We start from the raw sequence: 4,782 nt of genomic DNA, 5'->3' as shown, positions 1-4,782 counted from the left end.
ATATATATCGTTGTGCGTCTATTTGTATGTCTGTATCTAACCCTCTGTCTATCTCTCTATCTGTCTCTCCCTGTATTTCATTTTGCCACTACTGCGAGTTGCGCATTCTCACTTGTCAACGGACTAATCTTGACAAGGACGCGAAACTCGGAGTAGATTGAAAGTATACGTGAAAGCTTGGAGTAACGATTAATCAGTTTCCGGCTGTGAGGTAAGCAGTTAGTTTCCTAACCACATGGTACCGAGTTCAGCTCCTACTGCGTGGCACATTGGGAAAGTGTCTTCTACTTATAGCCTCAAGCCAACCAAAGCCTTGAGTGGATTTGGTTGACGGAAACTGAAAAAAGCCCGTCGTGTGTGTGTGTGTGTGTGTGTTTGTCCCACACCACCGCTTGACAACTGGTTTTGGTTTGTTTATGTTCCCGTAACTTAACGATTCGGCGAAACATACAAACGGAATACGTACTGGGTTTTAGGAAATAATTACTAGGATCGATTCGTTCGATTAAAAATTCTTCAAGGCGGTGCCCCAGAATGGCTACAGTCCATTGATTGAAACAAATAAAAGATAGAAGATACAAGATTTCCTATGGCGTATTTAGTTTTCTCCTTGCTTGAGGGGTGCTAAAGCCTATATGTAGACGTATATTTGTACACACGCACTTATGTATGTTTCCATGTAGAAAAAAATATTCACTACACAGGGTTAATTGATAATCCTTTCTACTGGAGACACAAGGCCTCAGATTTGTGGGGAGAGGACTAGTCGATCACATCGACCTCAGTGTTTCACTGGTACTTAATTTAATTAATAATGGTTTCAAATTTTGGCAAGCAGTTTTGGTGGGAGTAGGGTTAGCTGATCACATCGACACCTGTGTTCAATTGATACTTATACTCTCGACCTGGAAAGGATGATAAGTAAAGTTGACCTCGACGGAATTTAAACGCACAGCGTAAAGAACCGGAAGAAATTCCGCTACGCATTTTTTGCCGATGCGCTAGCGATTAGGCAAAAGTACTATCTGGAGTAGTGGTCACCGGTTACCCAGTTTCCATGCTGTATAAGTGATCGAGATCAAAACACTCGTCCTAAACGCTAATCCGTTGCAGGGTTACTCATTTACAGTCGGGTGAAATAAAGTGTTTGGAGCAACGCGAAAAAAGTGTTTTGCTGAAGAATACTGCGCATCACTTGGGGAATCGAAACCACGATGTTGCGATCGTGAGATATCCCTAACCAAGTAGGCCAAGCGCCTTCGTTGCGGCCTTGGGCTTAATGAATAATAACTGTTTCTGTATAAGGACAAGTCCACAGATTTGGTATTCGGAGTTAGTGGATTGAATCGACTTCTGTACTTAAGTGGTACTTTATTTTAATCGAGGAAATAAAGTTCAGGTTCGATAAAATAACGGCAAAGTTGGACTTCGCGGGAATTGAACTCAAGCAATAATATTAATTGTTTCTAAATTATGCAGAAATCCAGCAGGTTTGATGAGAAGTAATTAGTCTATACCACCGATCTCAGTATTTGACTGGTACTTTATTTTATCGATAACTAAAGGATAGAAGATAAAGTAGTCTCGGATGCATTTGAACTCAAAAGACCACAAAAACATTTTTCTGCAAATTCATCCTCTTGCTAGAATAATCATAATTGTTTCTCATACAAGTTGAAGATCAACGGTTCTGACGAAAAGGAATAAATAATTACCACCGATCGCAAATTGATGAAGTGCAAAGCTGATTTTAGTATGGTTTGAACTCATGAAGTAAAGAGCCGGAAAAAATACTGCAAAGTATTTTCTACGACGCTCTATCGATTCTGCCAATCCACCACTAGAATACATATAGTAAATCAAAGCAGATTTTAAGGCAATGATCTAGCAGAATTGTTGGCACACCGAATATGCTTTGCGACATTTCTCTCAGCTGTATGTTCTGAATTCAATTTCCATCGAGTTTGCTTTTTATCCTTTCGTGATCGATGAAATGAAGTACCAGTTGAGCACTGGGGTTGATATAATCGACTAGCTCCTTCTCCACAAATTCAGGCCTTGTGAAAGAATTTAAACAGACTTGAGATCTTAATTTAAATTATAGTCTTATGCAGGTCATACTTCCACAAAATACGTTTGTAATTTAAAAAAAAAAAAACAGTTTTAAATGAGACCGTTACGTGAGATTGCTTATTTCGAAACCTACCAAATATGTGAATACGGTTAAAAAAAAAAAAAGATCAAAACATGGCGTATTTATAAAAGAAATTGTAGGCTATTTCAGGTTAAGATACAAACTAAGGCGGACAAAATGCTTAGCGGTATTTCTTCTGCTTCTTACGTTCTGAGTTCAAATGCCAGAGGTTGACTTTGCCTTTCATCTTTTCGGGGTCGATAAAATAAGTACTAGTTGAGCACTGGGGGTCGATGTAATCGACGAGTCTCCTTCCCTGGGACTTGTGTCTATTGTGGAAAGAAGTTAGATATAAACGCACATGCATACACGTATATAAAAACCTTGTCCGAATCAATTTGTGTTTCTATTCCTCCTGACTAGTTATAAATATACTTGCAATTCATACTTTTTACTAGATTTCAAACCGAATATAAATCGGCGTTGTTCCCAATCAAATAAAATACGAATCAACGAGAGATTTGCTATGTGGTCACTCGGCATGCTAAAAATAACAGTCAAATCTTCCTCAAATTACATCATATCACGTTAAATAAGGAAATACATATAAGATAATGTAACCCTAGATACACTGTATCTGAATAAAAGACGGGGCTGTCACAGCTGAAATGACTTTTATCACAATAATTCCAGTTAGGATTTTTTTTAAAAAACATGCATACATGCACACATACACGTGTGTGTGTACTAGAAATTCGCAGTCTCCAAATTCAATCAATTAGATTATCAAAACTTTTCAAACAGTGGATCCAGCATTTCAGTTAGGCAACATATTTAAACACCTAAGTTTTGTCTCTAGAAGGACCCGAACCTTTTTCATTTCTAAGTGGAATTTTTCAATTCGAATGTCCATATGTCTTCAAATAATTTTTCGATAATGAGCCGACGAGAGAATATGGATCAGACAACTTTTTCATGTAATAGCCCCAGTACCGTGTTAATGCATGGACACTGTGTTGGTACATTCTACATCAATGGGCCCATATGCAGTGGTTGTGTATGTAGCGGCCCCAGCAAATTTCTTTGCCTGGAGGCCTTTGATGCCGTTCAGATGGCTCACATTGTATTTTTCTTACATATAAAAATGTCACCGCGTATTACCCTATTCCTATGACTGACAATGTTTATGTAAGACAAAAATTAAACAAATAGCACAAAGGCCATTAACTTTCAATTGCCACAAATTAAATTTAAAAGTTTTTTAAAAACAGTCTGAGGCCCAGAGAAAACACTTTTGAGGGCTATCTGTTACCGAACCATGCTCTACGCAGTAGCTTGACCGGCTAGAGATAGTAGCTAAATTTTTCTCAACTCATACTGTTTTAAAAGAAAGGACGTGTAAGATGATAAAGGCGTAGATATATAAGATTCGAGAAAAGGCAAGATGGTCGTGGTTGGAAAGCTTTTGATCATAAGTCGTCTTCTGCTATAGCTGATTGATTGGCTTCAAAGAGGACCCGAACACCTTCATTTTTGAGTGGAACTTTTCAGTATGAATGCCCATATGCTTCAAATAATTTTTCGATTGGCTCCAAGTAACAATAATTACGTTCAAAATGTAACTGATATTTTGTCTTCCTTAAACCATTTTAAGTCTCTACATCGACCCCAGTACATTATTCTTCCATCAACATGGTAGCAATAGTCATCTTTTTTCAATAATAGTCTGCTGGAAAACATTTAAAAAAGAAATTATTTTTATATTTTCGATGAAGAACAATTTACTAAAAGCAGACAAAAGAAAATATTTAACTAATCATATTTATAACTATTTATAACTATTCTGGATGATAAGCAATAAAAGGAAGGTATCCAAAGTAGGAAATTTCAAAAAGAAGTGAGGGATATGAGATATGTTATTGAAAAATGTCTTCATATATAGTATTAGTGCCAAACTCGTCGATTTTCATGCATGTATTTCACAATGTTTAATCTTCGTATAATTTCATATTGAATTACTATTATGAGAATGACGACTGTGGTTTAGCACAATTGTTAGAGCATCAGCTAAAATGCTTTGCGGTATACAATGTTCTGAGTTCAAACCTCGTTGGCTAACTATTATCTTCCTACTTTATTGGGGTTAATAAAATAAAACGAAGTACTAACGCTGATTTATCTCTGACCCCCAAATTTGTGGTTTTGTACCTGTTACAAATCAGTATCGAGGATTAACATCTTTGCTGCATATTTGTTTTGCAATCACAAGAAACCGAGTTCGATCCTGTTGCACGACAACTTAGTCAAAGCGTCTTCTACTTCGGGGCAGCCGACAACAGGAGCTCTATGGAAGCCCATCGATGTCGCACCACTGACTCTAACTAGTGGATTACATTAAGACAACTTGATTGAAATATTCAGCTACTGACATTATATGACGAATAGGTAGGTTGAACGAAACGACAGAGGATTCTTTTCATTAAAAAAAATTATAATTACGATACAAAGTAATAACATTAATTTTTAAATTTAATTTATTCAAAATATATTTTTAATAGACTTTTTTCATCTTTTTTTATCATGTAAATTTCAAGAGAGCCGCCATATCTGAGTTTGTGTACATACATATTCCCTCTTTCTTTCTTTCT

The 4,782-nt window shown here is 36.6% G+C and overlaps 1 protein-coding gene across 5 annotated transcripts in view; it reads left to right on the top strand.

The window, feature by feature from the left end:
• LOC106874858 (zinc finger protein 83) overlaps positions 1-4,782 on the top strand; it is a 20,983-nt gene that overhangs the window by 4,609 nt on the left and 11,592 nt on the right. Inside the window, exon 1 of one of the 5 annotated variants that reach the window (XM_014922755.2) lies at positions 138-211. The exons of 3 other annotated variants lie outside the window; for them this stretch is intronic. The gene's annotated coding sequence lies outside the window, so the exon portion shown is untranslated. Of the gene's footprint in view, positions 1-137; positions 212-4,109; positions 4,580-4,782 lie in introns of those variants that run through there. One more of the 5 variants, XM_014922754.2, reaches the window with a different exon arrangement.

Source organism: Octopus bimaculoides, chromosome 4 (assembly GCF_001194135.2).
Source record: "Octopus bimaculoides isolate UCB-OBI-ISO-001 chromosome 4, ASM119413v2, whole genome shotgun sequence".
Classification (NCBI taxonomy): domain Eukaryota; kingdom Metazoa; phylum Mollusca; class Cephalopoda; order Octopoda; family Octopodidae; genus Octopus; species Octopus bimaculoides.
The sequence above is the reverse complement of the archived record's forward strand: the minus strand, read 5'-3'. Positions and strand labels throughout refer to the sequence as shown.